Here is a 21502-nt window from a genome sequence, read left to right as displayed (position 1 = left end):
ATTTATCATGGCCAATCCACCTAACCTGCACATCTTTGGACTGTGGGAGGAAACCGGAGCACCCGGAGGAAACTCGCGCGCACACACGGAGGATATGCAGACTCCGCACAGACAGTGACCCAAGCAGGAATTGAACCTGGGACCCTGGAGCTGTGAAGCAATTGCTATCCACAATGCTACCGTGCTGTCTGGAGACTGCCAGTCTCGAGATACAATCCAAATCCTTGGGTCAGGCACCAGACCTGTTACAAAAGGAAGTAATTTGTGGAGAGAATGCAGCGTTTTGTAAAATGGCGTCTGTCCAAATATCAAGTTTAAATCTAAATTGGTGATTTCCATTTGACAGATGATGTTTGGTATTTACTAGCAACCTGCTGGCCTTTTGAAACCCCTTTCCAGTTGTGGAAGACGCCTTTTTCTTTAGTCCGGGGTCCTTCTTGACTGGGAGGACCGAGTTTGAGGCTCTTTGTCGTGAAGTTACCCTTGACTGGGAGGACCTGCGTTGAGCCTCTTTGTGTCGGAGCTTGTGAGAGAAGGAGCTGTGCTGTGCTGTATAGGTAAACCCATCCCTGGTTTGTGAGTTTTAATACATGTTACAGTTTCGGACTCAATGGGATTATTCCAATATTTTAATGTGTACACGCTGTGTGGAGAAGATTGGTGTTTGTTTGTGGAACGGGGTCATTTTAATTTGTAACAGGAAGTCGAGGCCTAAAGGCGCCATCACAGCCTGAAATCCAGCGAGCGCGTTTGAGAGGCCCTCGGTTCAAGAGGTGTGATTTGGAGGGGCTGGGGCTGCCCAATCACTTGGCTGATTCATTTAACCGCGAAATCTAATTCGCAGAAAAATAAATTATTTTATTTGCGTTCGTTTACGGATTTTAGATTCAGTTTATTTTCCGAAAGGCCCCATTCGTATCATTTGAGAGCAATAGATCCGCATGGAGTTCGGAGACGGAAGCTGGGTCATCAGATATGGGTTTATGTTGCTCGCAAAAGTCTACCGAATTTGATTTTAAAATTGTAGATGAGAATATTCAATTAAGCCCAGGAATTGATCTCCTTTGGCGTTGCTCATGCTAAGTTTTTAAAACCGCCCCTTCATGTACCCTTCTCTCCTTTCTATGCCTTTCGTTTTGCCCTCTTTCCTCTCTGTATTTTTGTCGCACAATTCCATTGTCCATTGGTCTCTGTTTATGTTGCTGTTTGGGCCTTGCAATAAAGGGTTTTGTACTTTTTGAGTTGGGGCACTTTGTCTTGTTTAAATAACCCTCTCCTTGGTTTGGTGCTCTTGCTGCCCGGCTCCATGCCCAAACGTATTTCTCTCTGACATTGAGATTGAATTATATGCTTAAACCCACAATTGACTGTGCCAATGACCCCATGCACTCTATCCTGGCACAGCTTCTAACCATGTAGTATGGTCCCAGTGTTTTCTCTTTTTTTGAAAATAAATTTAGAGTACCCAATTTTTTTTTTACAATTAAGGGGCAATTTAGTGTGGACAATCCACCAACCCTGCACATCTTTGGGTTGTGGGGGTGAGACCCATGCAGGAGAATGTGCAAACTCCACACAGGCAGTGACTGTTCTCACTTAACTTTTCTCTGACCATAAGAGCTAACGTGAAATAAAAACTTCAATACTTTCCCTGTAACACTAAACACATCACAGATTAAAGTTTGGTGATTTTTTTTCCTAATTGGGCCTGTTTGCAGACATTTGAGATGGCTCTTAAAATTAAGCTTTATTAAGGTGGAGGGGCTCTAATCGTCACTGTCAAAAATAATAAAGTAAGAAGTCTTACAACACCAGGTTAAAGTCCAACAGGTTTGAATGGGCACCGTGTGACAATCACCAGGCAGGAATGTTCCCTTTCAGTCGGGGAACACTTCAGCAGTCAAGGGCATTCAGCCTCGGATCTCCGGGTAAGCGTTCTTCAAGGCAGCCTTCAGGACACGTGACAACGCAGAATTACATCCACTCCCCACCATCTGGCCTGGACTTGCAAAATTCCACCAACTGTTCTGGCTTGAGACAATTCACACCTCTTTAACCTGGGGTTACCCCTATTTCTGGATCTGTAATGATTTGATTACCTGCAAATTGTCGCATTCCAAGCATTGTCCGGCATCGCTGACTTTGTCTATATAAATGTTTCTGGATCATACCTCTCCAGTCACCTGAAGAAGGAGCTGCGCTCCGAAAGCTCATGTTTGAAACAAACCTGTTGGACTTTAACCTGGTGTTGTAAGACTTCTTACTGTGCTCACCCCAGTCCAACGCCGGCATCTCCACATCAAAAATAATAAAGACTGACTACTGTGTACCAATGGAATGAGTAAACAAATACGTTGTTTTTAAAGCCATTTTCAGATTTGAATCTGAGTATTCATCGATCTAGACTGGTTACAATGGTTATTTGTGGTAAACCCATTTTCAGCTGTACTGATAAAACTGCATCAGGTCACCACTCAAATATATCAACAAATACTTTTCAGCAATTTTCACACATCTTCTCCCCCCTCCAAGAGCTGGCTCATGCTCACCCTTGTGAGGTGTGCTCTATATACTATATGCCACCTTCAGCTGTATCAGCCCTAGTCTTGCACACGAGGTGGAGGTGTTCATCCTCCCGGAGTGCCTCACACCAGAACCCCTCTCCCAACTCTTCCTCCCATTTTGCCTTGATCCCATCCAGCGGTGCCTTCTCCTCTTTCAAAATAGCCCTGTAAACTGCCGACATTACCCCCTTCTCCAGTCCCTCTGTCGTCAGCACCTCCTCCAGCAACGTGGAGACCACCGGGAAGCTCTGTATCTCCTTTCTGGCAAAGTCTCGAACCTGCATGTATCGAAATATTTCCCCCTGCTCCAGCCCATACTTTGCTCCCAGCTCCTTCAATCCTGCAAACCGACCCCCAAGAAACCTATCTTTTAGTGTCTCATTCTTTTCTCCTCCCATCTCCGAAAAATTTCCATTCCACTGGCTCAAATCTATGGTTCCCCCGAATCGGCATTTCCCTTGACCCTGCCCCCAACCCGAAGTGCTGTCGAAACTGCCTCCAGTTTCTCAACAAAGCTATTACTACCGGACTCCCCGAGTATTTCCTAAGGGCCGTCGGGAGTGGTGCTGTTGCTAGCACCTTCAATCCTGACCCCCCTACACAAACTCTCCTCCACTTGGAGTCAACCCCTCTGACCCAGCTCCGTACCTTCACCACATTCGCCGCCCAGTAATAATACAGCAGGTTCGGAAGATCCAAACCCCCTGCCTGCCTTCCTCTCTGTCGTAGCAGCGTTTCTAATTCTGGCCACCTTCCCATCCCATATGAACGAGGTAGTCATCCCTTCACACTCTTTATATTAAAAAAAAAGCCTTTGGCAGGAAAATCGGCAGGCTTGGAAAATAAACAGAAATCGCGGCAACACATTCATTTTAACCGCCTGGACCATTCCCGCCAGTGACAGAGTGAGCAAACCTAACTTGGAGTTACAGTCATTCCAGAACTTGCAACTTTTTTTACTTGCTTGGTTATTTTAAAACGGTAAACATACATAAAATAATATAGTACAAAATATAAAGACTTGTATGTTCCCGTTCATATTCTCCCACACTAGCCAGTTTTATTTGTGGTTTAATCTATGTTCAGCTGTTTTGCTGAATATGGTTGTGGAAATTAGCTAATGTCCAAGCTGTTTTTGCTTTCAGGAAACGTTGGGAGCTCACCAAGCCTCCTTTTTTTTTACACAATAAATGCCAAATGTTCCATTTGAATGATTTCCTGGGAGGGTTATTGTCTGCAGGAATTGGCCATCAATGCATAGCAGTGGAAGAGAGTTCAGGACTTAGAAACAGCAAGTGCTGGGCAGCATAGTGGTGCAATGGTTAGCACTGCTTCCTCATGGTGCCGAGGACCCGGGTTCAATCCTGGCCCCGGGTCACTGTCCATGTGGAGTTTGCACATTCTCGTGTCGACCCCCCCCCCCCCCACACACACACACCACAGTTCATCCTCCAATGTTAGTTTCCCTGCTGTTTGACCTTTCACATCTTTTGTTCTCTCTGGGGAGTGCCATTAACACTCTTTCCCCTTGGTTTCTGTGGCCATTAGCACTCGGTTTCCCTGGGTTTCTGTTGCTATGACTCATCTTTCATTCTCACTCCACAATATAAATATTTCCCACTTTGTCTGGTAGTTTTGACGAGTCATTGGACTCGAAACGTTAGATTTTTCTCTCCCAACAGACGCTGCCAGACTTGCTGAGATTTTCCAGCATTTTCTCTTTTTCTCCCCGTGTCTGCGAGGGTCTCTCCCCTCAACCCAAAGATGTGCAGGGTAGGTGGATTGGCCATGCCAAGTTGCCCCTTAATTGGAAAAAACATTGGGTACTCTAAATTTATTTCTAAAAGAAACAGCAAGTCCTGGCAGACATTGGCTGATCTCTAAGCACCTTCGAGATGCTGTTGCATGATGGGTGTTGTAGTCTGCTGCTTACGAGTTTCTTTAACCGTAAGTATGTCTCAAAGTGAACTTAAGTCTCAGGCATTCTAGATGTGTAGGGCCACAAATAGAAAATATTGTTGGAGGCAATTTGAACACAAGGTACAATTGTAGTATAGGCAAGTTTAATAACACTTTTTAGTGGTTTAAAATTTTCCTTGTATATTTATTTCAGTGGTTTGATGTTGTATGAAAATGACAGTTGAGGCAATCGGGTGCAAGTGTGTTGCAAGATTTTCAAATTGAATACTGATGTATGAAGTGTGATGGATGAATGGTGTGCTGAAAGATAGTAATATTGATCTGCCAACTGATCTTGCATGGTGTTGCATATGGGGAATCAAACCCAAGTGTAATCTTAAGATGAAGTTAGTGTGGAGCAATGGAAAAAAATTGGATCAGTGCGTGCAGCTGTGACTGAGCCTCCATTTTAAAGTCAAATTGGGCTCTTACTGAAGGGAATCGATGGATATGGAGATCCATAGAATCCCAACAGTGCAGAAAGAAGCCATTCGGCCTGTTGAGTCTGCACCAGTCCTCCAAAAGAACACGCCCCCCCCCGCATGAAAATGGAGTTTAAGTGGATTGAGGAACGGTTCCTTTTTCTTAACTTCTTACAACAAATCCCTGTGCCTATTTACAAAAACTACCTTGCCACACTAGTTACACCCACCTGCTATTGAGGTTGTAGTAGCGCCTCCACTTGCAGGGAGGTATAATTATAGTGACATGTCTCCATAGTTTTGGTTTATAAAAGTGAACATAGGAATCTTTAATATTAGCAAATCAACATATCCACCTTGAATGTCCTAATTTTTCATCTATACTTCCGTTAAATATATCCATTATAAATTGGTAGGTTTGCAGTTAGAATTATAGAATCCCTACAGTGCAGAAGCAGGCCATTCCGCCCATCCAGTCTGCACCAACCCTCTGAAAGAGCACCCTACCTAGGCCCATTCCCCTGCCCTATCCCTGTAACCCCAACCAACCTGCACATTCTTGGCCTGGTTTAGCACAGGGCTAAATAGCTGGCTTTTAAAGCAGACCAAGGCAGGTCAGCAGTGCGGGTTCAATTCCCGTACCAGCCTCCCCGGACAGGCGCCGGAATGTGGCGACTAGGGGCTTTTCACAGTAACTTCATTTGAAGCCTACTTGTGACAATAAGCGATTTTCATTTAATTCCCCCGCCCTATTCCTGTAACCCCAACCAATCTGCACATCCATGGACACTAAGGGGCAATTTATCATGGCCAGTCCACCTAAACTGCCCATTTTTGGACTGGGAGGAAACCCACACAGACACTGGAGGATGTGCAAACTGCACCCAGTAAGTCACCCAAGGCTTGAACGCGGGTCTCTGGCACTGAGGCAGCAGTGCTAGACACAGTCACCATGCTTCTCCAAGTTATAATTAAAACTTTCTCAATGGAGGCATTGCAGTGCCACCACCAGACCAAGAATCTGATAGATTACTTTGTGGTTTATGCCAACATTGCAGATGTGTAAACTTAGAATAGGAATTTAAAAATAAGATCAGAAGATACAATTTTTGTGTAGTGAATAACGTCTTTGTCCCCTGCCCTAATTATCCGTTTGCCATGCTTCATCTGAAGATTACACTTTATCCTGTCTACAAAGCATGTCTCGCAACATTATACATCTACATGAGCTTTTTCATTTTTGTGTCCACGGTTACCATCAAAAAATTGTATATAAGCTGGGTCCTGGCTCTGGCCACTTGTGCTGTATTATCCTTCCCTACAAATCCCTCAAAAGCTTTTTCTTCCCTGTTGATTATCTTCAGCTTTATAATCAACCCCCCCATCCCGTCTTAAAATTGGAAATGACTGAGGGCAGCACGGTGGCACAGTGGGTTAGCCCTGCTGCCTCACGGCGCCGAGGTCCCAGGTTCAATCCCGGCTCTGGGTCACTGTCTGTGTGGAGTTTGCACATTCTCCCCATGTTTGTGTGGGTTTCGCCCCCACAAGCCAAAGATGTTCAGGGTAGGCGGATTGGCCCTTATTGGAAAAAATGAATTGGGTGCTCTAAATCTTTTTTTAAAAAACAGTTGGAAATGGCTGTTTGCTTGCTAGCAATTGCTCATCTGTATTCGCAATTTCAATGAATGAAACAGCTAACCAGTGAGCATCTTCAACAAGAAAAAGAGCTTTCCTAACTGATGGAATCTCCTCTGCCCCAATCTTCCATGAACAGTGGTAGCCATAATTGTAACATTTTATTTAAAGTACCCAATTACTTTTTCCAATTAAGGGGTAATTTAGCATGGCCAATCCACCTAATGTGCACATCTATTTTTGGGTTGTGGGGGGTGAGACCCATGCAGACATGGGGAGAATGTGCAAACTCCACACGGACAGTGACCCAGGGCTGGGATCGAACCCGAGGTCCTCAAGTGCCGTGAGGCAGCAGTGCTAACCACTGTGCCACCCTGGTAGTCATAATTGATCAGAATCTTAACTAAACCGGTTACATCAATGTTTTGATTACAAGAGCAGGTGCTGTTTTTACAAGTGTCCCACATTACGTCCTCCAAGCTGCTGCTTCATCTATAAGGCTCATCAGGACTGAAATATTCACCACTCACCTGGATGGTGGACCCCAACAAATCTGAAAATGCCCAACATCAAACAGGTGTTGATCTATACCCCTGCCACAGGGCTGAATGCCCACTGACTGCAATATATTCATATGCACGATGCACTGGAACAGCTCACGACGCTTGGTTTGACAGCACCCTGCAACTTCTGTCACCAAGGACAAGAACATCGATATTATGGTAATACCATCATTGCCCAGTCCCACTCTTAGTTATGCACCATCCTGACTTGGGCATATATTATAAAAACGCAGTTGTCACTGGGTCAAGATCTTGGGATTTTTGATTCAAATTGTTGTCGTAGTACTTCAAGGAGAAAACTGATCACAAGCAAATAGGCAGTGGACAGAGGCACTAAATGTGACCGTAACATTGCTCGCATTCCAAGAATTAATTAAAGAGAATTTTAATGTGTTACATCTCAATTCGAATTTCTAATGATTGGCTCATATGTAAAATTTTGTTAAAACAACATGATCCCCGATACACTGGGGGGAAAAGCAAACGCTAGGAAGTGAGTGGACAAGGTGAAGGCTAACCAAGCTTTGAGAGATTCCTGCTCGGAGTGCTGCCTGCTTTGCTTTCCTTCCCCTTTACCCCTCCCCTACCATCTTGCATGTACAGGCATAGAGCAGAATGCAAGGGGAACCAATTATTTAAAAAAAAATTAATAGCTCAAACATTAAAATTCTGTCAATGGACTTGCACGCTTTCTTACGACAGCATAATTTATGAGTCTTGAGCAACACCACCGGAGATCTGCTAGGGTAGGATGAACTAAATAGGACTGACTAATTTAATGAAGCTTTAACTGCAGTAGTTTGTCGAATAAACCGCCTCGCCCCATATAAATCGTGGGATTGGCTTCTTAATAGCAGTAAGAATACAGCAACAAATACTGATTTGTGGGTTAATTTGGGATGGATTCCAAGCAAGGTCCCCCATGATCCAGTTGAGTAATATCTCTGTTGGATATCTTATGTGGGTAAGTGACAACTGTTATTTAAAATTTTTTTTTGCTTTGCATGATGACTAACATTGATACTTGTCCCGAAACAGGCCACTAACGTTTGCATGTGAAAGCCAATCTTGTACATTTTTCTGCCTGTCACATTGTTTGCGATAGGAGTATATACTTAAAATATGTCAGTGAGTTATGACCTGCACTGTTCATTCAAACTAAACTGTTTTAACACTTAGAATGAACTATGCCAAATGTCAAGCAGGGAGTGATGCAGCTTAACTTGGCCACTAGATGGAGTCAGTATACTAATTAGTGTGTGCATCATGTTTTGGTGCACTGTTGTATGTCACACTGTTTATTTAAAATGGCCTCCTGTTCAATTGATTTACCTCGATGGTCATTTGAAGTTCTTTAAAGCGGCTGATAATTGCTAATTGCTATATTTTTTAAAGAATGGCAGGTTTGTGTTAAAAAGATGCATTTCTGCTGTTTGCATAGTTTCGAAACAGCTCTCCTCGGCGCATAAAGACGCATAAAGGCCTTAATCGGTGAGAATTATACATGCATTTAAGCATGTGTAGTTTGCGACTCCACAGGACTGAATGTGCTGGCGGCCAACTTTTGCGGGTTTCAACAAAAATGCATAGCTTTCACCTACAGTTCTTCCTGTTTTTATGAACATTTTTCTGCCTCTGTATAATTTTATGCTCATGTAAGCATTTAAATTTGAAGGGTTCATATCCAGACTTTTATTTAAAGCTATGAATCACTTGAATTCTATTCCACTGTGATTCTGCCTGAACATTGATCATCTTATTGATGTTTCCATTTTACTGGGGAACAAACAGAATTGTCCTCAGCTCGTTAGCTGGGTTCTTTTATTGATATGTTGCCTTCATAAGCAGTGAGAACGGTAACCTTTCCACTTGCCTTCTGGGTATTTTTCCACACAGCCCTGTTAATGTTGGACTGTGTTTTATTAAATTGTACTCAAAAATGTCCCATCCGTGAATTATCACCTCTTTTTTGTTTGAAGGGTTTCATCATTAGCATAGCTTCGAATGGTTTCAGGGCGCTAAAACGGAAAAGGTTTCTGGTAGTCTGACAAGTTAAGAATCAGACTGATACATTACCAGTTTAATATTCCCATGGCACCACAAAGCATGTATCTGATTGCTGCTATGCTTCTAAGGGAGGTGTGAAGGTTCTGATTTTGTCCAATGGAGAAGTCACTTCAGCTGTCTTAGCCATCTTCTACTGACTGGTTAAATATTGACATTGGTGTGCTTTCCTTATGGCTGTGTTTAAATGAACTGCTCTGTTTTGTATTGCGTCTGATAGACCAAGGATTCCAAGTTCAGTCCCTGACACTCTTGATTTTTGCTGATCTCAGCTAGAACAGTTGTGGGAACATTATAACTGGTTTCAATGTTCTCCGGCAATGGAAAGAAAAATGAATCAAATTTCCTGCTTCCTGTTGATGGTCAATGATCCCTATAGAATGGTGCATGAGGGCGGACTACATAATGTATGGTATTTTTCCCATTTCCATATTATCAATAAAAATAAATTGGGCACTCTCCTGATGCCTCAGCTCGTTTAGAATCTGAGTAGCTGAGTGATATCTGCTATAGGTACCTGGCATTGGAACATAAGATTTGGGAGCAAGAGTAGGCCATTCGGCCCCCTCTGGTCCTGAGTCCCCCATTCAATAAGATCATGGCTGATCTGATTGTGACCTCAACTCCACTATTCTGTCTGCCCCGCATAACCCTCCAGAATCCCTTGTCTAGCAGAAATCTATCCAACTTGGCCTTGCATAAATTCTATCCAACTTGGCCTCCACAGCTTTCTATGGAAGAGAATGCCACATACTAATGACCCTCTGAGAGAAACAAATTCTCCTGATCTCTGTCCTAAAAGGGAGGCGTCTTAGTCTGAAACTGTGTCTCCTGGTTTTAGTGTTCCCAACAAGAGGAAACATCCTTCCAGCATTTCGCAAATTCATTTTTGCAGGATGTGGGCTCCGCTGGCTGGGCCAGCATTTGTTGTCCACCACCTAATTGCCCTTGAGAAGGTTTGCAGTCCATGTGGTGTAGGTACGTCCACAGTGCTGTTACGGAGGGAGTTCAGGATTTTGTCCCAGCGACAGTGAAGTAACGGCCAATATTTTTCCCAAGTCTGGATGGTGTTTTACTTGGGGTGGAACCTGGAGGATCCCCTCCAAGTCCCCTCAGGATCTTGTATGTGTGCTTCAATAAGATCACACCTCATTTTTTCTAAACTCCAAAGAGTATAGGCCCAACCTTTCTTCATAATTCCTGAATGAGTCAAGGGAACCTTTTTTGTTCTGCTAACACAATTACATTTTTTCTAACTAAGGAAAGCAAAACTGTGCACAGTATTCCAGATGTGGCACATGTTCGGTCGTGAGTTAGCTGATCTCCGCTATGGTGGCAGTAGAGATGCTACAACTTGCCTCTGGGAGAAAAAATAAATCAGGGTTAGAGCTCATGCCTGACCACTCAGCGGTGGCCCCTCCTGTAATCGCATGCGGTGGTCATTGGATTAGGTTTGGCTTTGTCTCTGCCTGTTTAGGTTGCACATCTGGTAGGCACAGTATTAGAAAGCTGCCAAATCTGGTACATCTTTATTGCCTTTGGGAATAGAAAGGAAATCAGGAGGGGGTGGAAAGGTGAAATCACATTATTTCTCCTTGTATGTATGTTGTTGATTAAATCAACATTGTACTTTAGATTAATGTTTTAATCATTTGTGAGGTGGGTGAATCAGTTATTTTGTGGATAATTCCCTCTTTCATTGTAAAGACATGTTTTTCTTTTGCAGTTCCTTGTTGAGCATCTTGACTGAGCAGCGCTGAATTAATCTATAAAACTGTCAGGTACAGATCATTTAGTCAACAGTGGCAACAGCAAGGCCGCCAATAGCATTGATGACATTTGCTGAGACGTCTTGCGCAACCTCTGCATCTGCGGCAAGCGCGGCACGTTTCGCCATCCAAACACTAATGAGTGTCCTGAACTTGACGTTTTGTCTTATGACCTGCCTCTATATAAAGGCTGGATTCCAGTTATCACATGGGTGGATGCCAGAGTCCCAAATGTAAATTATTGCATGTTAAATGTGATGGGTATAATTATGAAAATTGTAACATGGAAAGCATATACCATTGCCAAGAATGTATTTTCTCTCTGTATGAGTAGATAAGATCCCCATCTGAAGGCAGTGATTTTTGCTGAGATAGGAAGATGGCATCTCAAGTTCACATCCAGTTGATTCCTAATCATTTCAAGAGAACCTTATTCTGCAAAATCTCAATAGGGAATTCCCTAGAGGTGTCAAACAAATGACAGTGAGAATGTTGGTTTCCACACAACTGGGACTGGTACTCTGAGAAAGGGTGTGACTAAGGCCTGGCATTTTTTGCTTATCTTTTCTTTTGTCTAATAAATAGACGCTAATTTAATTCTGATCGCAGCACGTTATCCTGGAAGAGTCTGCATGTTGAAAAGCAAAATGTTTGTAAATGGTGACAAGGTAGTACGGTGGTTAGCACTGTTGATTCTCGGCGCCAGGGTCCCGGGTTCGATTACCGGCTTGGGTCACTGTCTATGGAGTCTGCACGTTCTCCCCGTGTCTGCGTGGGTTTCCTCCGGGTGCTCTGACTTCCTCCCACAGTCCTGAAAGACGTGCTGTTAAGTGAATTGGACATTCTGAATTCTCCCTCTGTGACCCGAACAGGTGCCGGAATGTGGCGACTAGGGGCTTTTCACAGTCACTTCATTGCAGTGTTAATGTAAGCCTACTTCATAGAATCCCTACAGTGCAGAAGGAGGCCAATTGGCCCATCGGGTCTGCACCGATCCATGACCTACCCTATCTCTGCAACCCCATAACCTAACCTTCACATCCCTGGACACTAAGGGGCAATTTAGCCTGGCCAATCTCCTTACTCCGCACATCTTTGGACTGTGGGAGGAAACCGGAGCATCTGGAGGAAACTCACGGAGACACGGGGAGAATGTATAAACTCCACACATTCATCTAATGCCGGAATTGAACCTGGGTCCCTGGCACTGGGGCAGCAGTGCTAACCACTGTGCAAGTGACAACATAATAAGAATGCATTGAAATGCGTAACTGTATTCACTGCATTAATTCCACTTTGAGGCAATTGGTGAAATTTTTCTTGGTATTTACAATGGTGGGTTTTATTTGCTGCAAAACTAGTGACTTTTACTAGTTGCTGTTCTCCAGTAGCTTATTCTTCATCTTGCGCTGTTACCCAATAAGATTATAGTGTTCTCATATTGTTTATAACGTTAAGTTGAACATCGGCATCTGATATTTTCGTTTTTTTTAAAACAAACTTTCTCTATATTTTTAAATCATCCTGTAACATAAGTATTTCCTGTGGTTAATGGAAGGTTTGAGCAGTTTGAACAGCAATTGTATATGGTTGGTATAAAAAAGAACAATGGTTTTTAACCACTTTCAACATGTGTTCAGTGTAGCAGCTGTTGTGGAAATGTTCTTGTGCAGAATTGTGAAGTATGCAGGGGTTGATACCACGTTATAATCCGTCACACATTTCTGAATACTCTTGTGGTTCTGAACATCCAGATTTACTGAAAGCTTTGAACCACATTTCCACATTATTTATTGACTGTACAACTTCCCTTTCTATTTCTCCAATCCACCCAATGGTACAGTTAAAGTTTGTAGAAGAAGGATTTGTATTTTGAAGCATCAGTGTTTGGATGACTGATTTTGCATCAGTCGTTTTTGTTTAAACTTGAAAATGCATTCGCGGCAGAGTGCCTTTCCTTGTTGTAATTTGAGTTTATTTCTTGAAGCAAACAGCCTGATATATTGTGTGTGTTGACAGTTCTAAAATGGAGGTATTGTGATAGCTCTTGGCCATCAAAGCGACATCTCTCTCTCTCTCTCTCTCTCTCTCTCTCTCTCTCTTTCTCTTTCTCTCTTTCTCTCTTTCTCCTCTCTTTCTCTCTCTCTTTCTTTCTCTTTCTCTTTCTCTTTCTCTTCTTTCTCTCTCTTTCTCTCTCTTCTCTCTCTCTCTCTCTCTCTCCTCTCTCTCTCTCTCTCTCTCTCTCTCTCTCTCTCTCTCTCTCTCTCTCTCTCTCTTTCTTTTCCCCCCTCTCTCCCTCTTCTTTCTCCTCTCCCTCCCTTTCTCCCCCCCCCCTCCCCTCTCTCTTCTCTCCCTCTCCCCCCCCCCCCCCCCCCCCCCTCTTCCCCCCCCCCCCCTTCCCCCCCCCCCCTCCCCCCCCCCCCCCCTCCCCCCCCCCCCCCCCCTCTCTTCCCCCCCCCCGCCCCCCCTCTCTCTCTTGGCCTCAACCGGGTCATTGGATTCGTGTCGCATTACATTCACCCCCCCCACTATCTGTCCTGGGCTTGGAAATCATACCAACTGTCCTGGCTTGAGACAATTCACACCTCTTTAACCTGCTCCATCTGGACCTGTAAAGACTTAATTACCTGCGAAGACTCTCATTCAAAGTATTGTCTTGAATTTTTGACTTTGTCATAGACAATGTTTCTAGAACCGACCTCTTCATTCACCTGAGGACGGAGCAGTGCTCCAAAAGCTAGTGATACGAAATAAACCTGTTGGACTTTAACCTGGTGTTGTAAGACTTCTTACTGTGCTCACCCCAGTCCAACACCAGGATCTCCATCTACAATGTCCTGACCTTTAAGGTGCAGCAGTTGTGTGGCATTTTTTAAAGCTGACCCCTGCAGAATCAAATCTTGTACCTGAAAGGGTGTTTAAGGGTGAAATTTGCATTTTAAGTTGACAGATTAATATAATTTTAAAAACATTTTTTTAGTGTATTTTTTTTTGATTAAGGGCCTTACTGAAGAAGTTTATCTTTGGCCTATGGATACCGATAAATTGTATGAATTGTTTCCAGCTAGAAGCCAGATCATGCTTTTGAAACTAATATGTTTTGCTTTCTAACCAATATATCCAGTGTAATATAACTGTTAACACCTGATGTTTGAGATTCCCGAATGGTTCAGTAGGTTAATGCATTCCAATTGTGGTACTGAGCCATAAACGCAGGTTTGATTCTTGGTCTGTGATCTCCGCCAGTATGATGCTGAAGGGTGCAGTTAGTCTCGATATCCAACCTAATGGTGATGTATTGTGACTGACTTCTACCCAGTGACTCGTGATGGAACTTGCATGCATGTGGATGTTGGATTTGGGATGTTGAATAGCCTGCTGACGCAAACTTTTTGCCTCATCAATAATGAATAAAGGCATCTTGGATGGGTTAATCCAAGGCTACCTGTGCCTGTGGAATTGTATCTCTCATGAGTCTCTTTCTTCGGAAGAGCACAGGAGATAAAATTTGGAGAAGTAAAGCATGTGTAGCGTGTTGCTGATCTGGAGCAGGCAACAGCCAGGCAGGTTTAAGTGGACTACAATGGAAGGAATCTCACTGTTAAAATTCACCCATCAAACCATTTTTGGTTAGCAAGTCTAGGTGCTTCTGGGTGGGGCTGGGCTGTGAATTATGGAATTTCAAAATGCTATGAATGATACAATAAATGCACTTCAATCTTAGTTGATAGGTAGAATTATAATTTTGAAGGTGGCATGGTGGTGCAGTGGTTAGCACTGCTGCCTCACGTCGCCAAGGACCCGGGTTCGATCCTGGCCCCAGGTCGCTGTCTGTGTGGAGTTTGCACATTCTCCCCGTGTCTGCGTGGGTCTCGCCCCCACAACCCAAAGATGTGCAGGGTAGATGGATTGGCCACACTAAATTGCCCCTTAAGTAGGGGGGGGGGAAATTGGGTACTCTAAATTTATATATTTTTTTAATTATAATTTTGATTCCCAATCTAATCCTATAGGGATGTTCCTCAACCCTCATTAAATCATTCTACCTGTGCCCCTGGAGTACTTGTAGTGGAATTATACCACATATAAAAATGTAAATTAATGTAAATAATTAAAATGTGTACCTGTAGATAGTAAAAGCACATTTGACATCACTGGAGTTAACATTTAGTGAAAGAGTCGCATGTAGGTTTATGTATGCTGCAAAAGATTACTGGTCTAGATACTGATCCAAGAAATTTACTGATGAGGCTTCATCTAGTGTTTGAGACAGGTTTAAAAATACTGTAATAACATTCTTGAAGTGAAATAATCCATGCTCTCTGAGATTACACGTGGAATGTTACTTGTCAAATTGCAATTATTGCTTTCAAAATGCTGTTAAAATGTTATTCCCTCGCCCCTCTTCCCTGTCAATAGTAATACAGCTCTTGTTCCCGCGATTCAGAAGTGCACTTATGAATTCTGTTCTCCAAAAAGTCACCAGACTCTGGATTAACAATTACCCTAATTGCAATTGAAAACAGCACATACTGTATCTGAATACCTTAGACTGTGGTAATATTTGTCATCTAATGTTACAATATTTCTTTACAATTTAGTAAGGAAACTCCTTTTAATCTCTGAACTAAACATGTTACAACATTCCGATAATGCAAATACAGCACATGGTTATTTTTTGGATTTAGTCTTTGGTTTTAAAACCGTTTCAGCAAGGTCTACCCAATTTTATTCCTGCCATGAAACCTCCATTTGTAGAATAAATGTTTTTCGATGTGTAATTTATAATTAATTTTCATGCAGTTGACAACAAATAAGCACAGTGAAGGATATAAAACTCAGCAGAAAATTAACATTTGATTAATCAAACCCTTATTCATTAGTGGTAGCATACTGATTTCTTTGATCAGTAATCTGGCTTAGTGTTCCACTAACTAAAGATTAAACAAGTCACATTCTATTTTTATCATGTCAAATAACAGGAATTTAGTGATGTAATGAGATCCCCAAAACACGACCAATTCAAATTTTGTCCTGATTATGGGATCAAGGGACTTTGCAGGACAGCATGGTAGCACAAGTGTTTAGCCCTGTGGCTTCAGAGTCCCAGGTTCGATTCCCCGCTGGGTCACTGTCTGTGTGGAGTCTGCACGTTCTCCCCTTGTCTGCGTGGGTTTGCTCCGGTTTTCCCCCACAGTCCAAAGATGTGCAGGTTAGGTGGATTGGCCATGATTAATTACCCTTGGTGACCAAAAAGCTTAAGAGGGGTTATTGCGTTACGGGGATAGGGTAGAAGTGAGGGCTTAAGTGGGTCGGTGCAGACTCGATGGGCCAAATGGCCTCCTGCACTGTATGTTCTAGGTTCTAAATGTTTTGGGCTCTTATTTTGTGACTCGTTTTTTCTGTGAAAACGATAAATAGGTGGCTTCATGATACTGTTAAGCAAATGATATAGCATTCCATGAACTCCCAAAAATGCAGCACCGCAATATAGTAATACATAAGCTGGTGAACCTTTCAGAACTGTATGTAATGGTCCTTATTTGTGCAGACACACAGAACCACAGAATTCCTACAGTGCAAAAGGAGGGAGGCTGCACCAACCCTCTGAAAGAGCACACTACCTAGGCCCACTTTCCCCGTAACCCCATAACTCCACCTAACCTGCATATCATTGGATAATAAAGGGGCAATTTAGCATTGCCAATCCACCTAACTCCCCTGCAACCCCAGCTAACCGTTGGACACTAAGGGACACTTTAGAATGGCCAATCCACCGAACCTGCACACCTTTGGACTGTGGGAGGACACCCATGCAGACACCGGGAGAATTTGCAAACTCAACACCGACAGTCAGCCAAGTTTGAATTGAACCTGGGTCTCTGGTGCTGTGAGGCAGCAGTACGAGCCACTGTGCTGCTCTATCTGTGAATGGTTGCTGCCAGTCACCTCTCTTTTGCAGCATCACATTCCCAAATCCTGTCTCTGATGCATCTTATGAATGTTCTTGTTTTCAGATTTTTAAAACTCCAGAATTGTTACTAAGTTCCATGAGCTGTCGCTTTAAACTTTCCCATGCTATTCTCTTCCTCTCCTTCAATCCCCCTCTGCCAAATCCATGACTTTAGTTCATTCAGCTATTCACTAACCTAATAGATAATACCAGGGAGTTCCTTTTTGACTGCAGGCATGACATGCCTTCAAAAGCTGCTACTTTCACTTTATCAAGTCCTCGCTTGTGCCAGGTTTCGTTTATCTATCATCCATGACCTACAATTGGTTTCTGGTCCACCAAGTTGAAATTCTCATCCTTGTTATTGAATCCCTCCTGCCCTCGCTCCTCCCTTGTTTTTCTTTGTGCCAACATTGGTGGCTGTGCTTTCAGTGACCTACAATGGCTCTGGAATACATTCCCTAAACCCCGTACATCTCTTTCTCTCACTCCTTAAAACTTAACTCTTTGGCCTCGACTGTCCTGATTGTTTCCTTCTGTGGCTCATTCTTGTTTGCATTCAAGATGCTAATTGTAGTTGTCACAAAGTCAAATCAGTGATTCAAAATACACTTGTCTTTACTATGTTTGTTTATTGAACTTTTCTCGTAATCATCTTAAATTTCATCGTGGCTGTTGACAAATCCTGCATTGTTACGCCACCTGTTGATGCCATGTTCTCTTATTGTTTCTTATTCATTCTTAAGGCTTTGTTCTAATGCGTTGTTTATCGTGTGGATGTTTTTATGATTATACCTTCTACTCTTTAAGCCACGTAATTAGAATTACTTGTTCATTCAAATCTGTTCAGAATCCCAAAACGTGCTGTTTTAATTATTTTATTTGAATTACTGTATAATTGTTTTTACCCACACATTTGAATGATTTCAGGTTGACAGGAATAGGCTGCCACTGTAGCTGAAATAATGCTAAAGTTAAGCTGTAAGAATCTGTAACTTCATCAATGTATATACTTATTTCCTGTTCAGTTGCTAGAAATCTGAAGACTCAACTAACTTGTTAAAATGATTACATTAACAAATTGTACCGTAATTCTCTACGAAGTTGGTGGTTTGAAATGTTGCCCTGTACTGTTTAGGGCTTTGGGGTCCAAAATATGCATAATTTGCGCCACTAATGTAATTAGATTTCTGTCTTGGTAAATGTATTATTTTCTAGTCACTTGATTTTTAAAAAAAGTTTACAGTGGTACAAATTCTTAAAGTTCCTTGGTCTGTCTCAATCCTGTATGGCCTTGATTGCTGAGCTCTTTCCATTATCATACTTTCTTTCTGTTGGTCTTGTACCCATATCCTCTCCTTGGGCTTCAGCATTGATCTCAAAGTTAAAGTTACAAGCTTGATTGTTTCTCTGTTCTTTTTCCTTGTGCTGTCATTTGAGGTGATATTAGGTTTTAGTTTCTGTTGCAGAGCTGTAGGTTGTGTTCTCAATCTTCCCATTCACAATTCTGATGGTGAGAAATCATTTTGTGGCAGTGAGATTTAGCAACTCGGAAGAACTAAAATAAGACCGTCATTCTTTTTCATGTCTTTGGTTTGTGTGCCTCTATCAGCTTCTCCATTTACTTGAGGATAACAAAGTGAACTGGTTACGTAAATTAATTTTGCAAAGGAAAATAAATTTCAGAATAATTCATTAGTGAATTGCAAATCATTGTGCTGTCAATGTCTGGAATGTCATGTGTTGCTTAGACCTTTTACAGTGATTGAATGACTGCACAGCCACTGTGCAGTCTGTTCACTTCAATCAACCTTGAGTAGTAATCAATGATGAGGTATATTTTGCCCTTTAAAATCGAATAATTCATTCCCAGGTGCTCCTCCAGCCTTTAATGGAAAAGGTGATGGTAGTTCCTTTTGCTTTTTCATAGAATTTACAGTGCAGAAGGAGGCTATTCGGCCCATCGAGTCTGCACCGGCTCTTGGAAAGAGCACCCTACCCTATTCCCATAACCCAGTAACCCCACCCAACACTAAGGGCAATTTTGGACACTAAGGGCAATTTACCATGGCCAATCTGCACGTTGAACTGCTGTTCACTGCATACGTAAGACAATTGGAAATAATTTATTCTATAGAACAAGTAATGCCTAGCCACCTGACTGATTGTTGGGCTCTTGCTCGACAATTTGTTACTACAAGTGACCTTGGTGAAGTCTTTGAGAAATTTCAAATCTGTGTTCTTGGAATGACTAGCTGTTCATCAGGATGTTTTCATTTGAATTGTTGGATTCTAGCTGGAATCTTTGCAATCAAAGAGTGACGAGTGGCTTGTCAATTTTGAACTGCAGTCCCATGAGGTAGTCTGAGAATTTCTAGCACGTTCCTGTTGCTGCCGATGCTTCCTTCTCAATTGTAGCATATCTCTTTTCTCAGATTGACTTTGAGGCGTAGTAAACAGGTCTCTGTACTTGAAGTAATACTGCACCCAGACCTGTAGATGCTGCATGCATCTCCTGCTACTCTGGTTGGTAGTTAGGATCGTAATCCTAACGATTACAATTTCAGAGGAAATGTGATTTTTTTTTTTTCCAAAAGCATTTTGCTGGCCCAAATTCCAGAACCACTGTTGACTCGGTCTCGACAACCGTCTGAAAGGCTCATTGATCTCTGCCGAATTTGGCAGAGACCTTGTCGCCTTGATTGAGCATCCTGAGTTATCTCTGAAGCTCAGTAATAATCCTGGTTTGTGGAAACTCTCGGATCACTGTTCTTTGTAAAAGTGTCCCAAATAACAGTTGACCCACAATGTGACCTAGAAATTTCATCATGGGTTTGGTGAACTCATTTTTCATTCAATGTTAAGTCTGCATCCTGTACGGCTTTCAGAACTGTCCGAACTATATGCCCTTCTCTCATGGAACCCTGTACAAGTATGTTGTCTGTATGGCATATGACTCCTTCCATGTCCGAGTTATTGTTCTCTGGAAAATTTCAGGAGCGGACACAATTCCAAGCAATAACAACAGAAAGCAACCTGCAGTAAATCTGCTGTTTGCATTTAATTTGGTGAATGGCTAGTTTGGCAAGACTCCCATCAGGTAGATCTTGCATTCCAATGATTTGCTTAGTTGAATTAAACCCACGCAGATTCTAATTGATCTATTTGGCTTTGCGATTGTTACCATTCCTGAACACCACTTTGTTGGCATCATGACTGGTGATATAACTCCATGCCGTTGCATCTTAATTTCACCCATGACTTTGTCCAAGATTGAGCCGGGACTTAGTTCGGTGTGAAGTGACGTTTGGCATCAGCTCTTCAGGTAACATAGTGCCTGGTCTTCAGTTTGCCCAAGCCTGTAAATAAAAGGGGTTAGCATTGCTGCCTCACAGTATTTATTTTCCATTTAATTTTCTTCCCCTAGGAAAGTTATCCCCTTTCTCTCTGGTTCTTCCACTTCATGTATGTGGTTTCACTTTAATATTTTTCTCCTTTTTGCAGGTTTTTGTTGGTTTAGATTGGCAAACGGTTTTAAAACGTCCTATTTTTTCACAGTTGTGGCGCACTGCTCTTGTGCAGGTTTTTCCCACTAAATCATGATCACGATTTTCATAGGCTTCTGCTTTGGTGCACTTTCCCTCTTATGGCCTACATATTAAACTGTCTCACTCATTCCTTTCCATGGGACCATGACTTCTCTACTATTTTGTTTTGTGCTCCGTTGCCTCGCAACTTGTACTAGAGTTAAATGCTCTCTCGTTTGCAAGAGATTTATTAGAACTTCCATCTAAGACTCCTATTACTATTCGGTCATGAATCGGTGTCAATATTCCATAGTTGCAATCTTCTGCCAGCCTGTATAGATCATTGAATGAATTTATGCTCTTGGTCTTTGCTTTGTCTTTTTATATTTTGCCCTTTAATTTTTTTTGGCAAACGCTGAAATGTGAATCAACTGCTTGCAGGACTAAAGTTGAAGTCTCGCTGACTCCCTACCTTGCTATTGTGTTATAGTTCCAACTGTATACAGTAATCTTTTGTACAAACTAGAAGCAGTTCTATATCTGGGAAACCTCTCCAGTTATCTCAGTGCTGAGCCTGTCATTAGCCCTCGGTGCTCTGGAGTGGTTCTGGGAGTGGGTATGTGGTTTCCATGCTTGGAGCAAGCCCTGGAATAGTTTCTGCTTCACTGGAGTTGCTTGTTGATTCTGGTCTGTGTTCACTGCTATCTGGTCTTGGCTTGCATCTGCTGCATTGAAACTCCGATGCTGCACTGATGCTCCAACTTCTTGGTGAGTTTTGAGTCTGTTCCTTTCATCCTTCATATGGTCTCTTGACTTGCCAGGTCTGAAGCTGCTTCTTGAGAGGTTTTTCTGGGCCTTTTACTCGCTGTCCACTGTTATCTTTTGTTGTTTGGGGTCCGGGTGGGGTTCTTTTGGGGTTTGTCTGTTCTCCCAAAGCTGCTTAAGACTAGTATGATAAAACCAACTACTCTTTATTTACTTACTATACACCTTTGGAACCTCTGCACAAGGCGAGAACTTCTCCCTTCAGATCTGTTACTTAATCA

The 21502-nt window shown here is 42.5% G+C and overlaps 1 protein-coding gene across 2 annotated transcripts in view; it reads left to right on the top strand.

Annotated features, from left to right (window-relative positions):
- The first annotated feature begins 346 nt into the window (after window positions 1-346).
- The window catches only part of LOC119958146 (zinc finger CCCH domain-containing protein 10-like), an 86482-nt gene continuing 65326 nt past the window's right edge, over window positions 347-21502 (top strand). The window contains exons 1-2 of one of the 2 annotated variants that reach the window (XM_038786452.1): window positions 347-557; window positions 10934-10988. The gene's annotated coding sequence lies outside the window, so the exon portion shown is untranslated. The remainder of the gene's footprint in view (window positions 558-10933; window positions 10989-21502) is intronic. The other variant, XM_038786453.1, reaches the window with a different exon arrangement.

This window comes from Scyliorhinus canicula, chromosome 28, assembly GCF_902713615.1.
Source record: "Scyliorhinus canicula chromosome 28, sScyCan1.1, whole genome shotgun sequence".
NCBI classification, from domain to species: domain Eukaryota; kingdom Metazoa; phylum Chordata; class Chondrichthyes; order Carcharhiniformes; family Scyliorhinidae; genus Scyliorhinus; species Scyliorhinus canicula.
The sequence above is the reverse complement of the archived record's forward strand: the minus strand, read 5'-3'. Positions and strand labels throughout refer to the sequence as shown.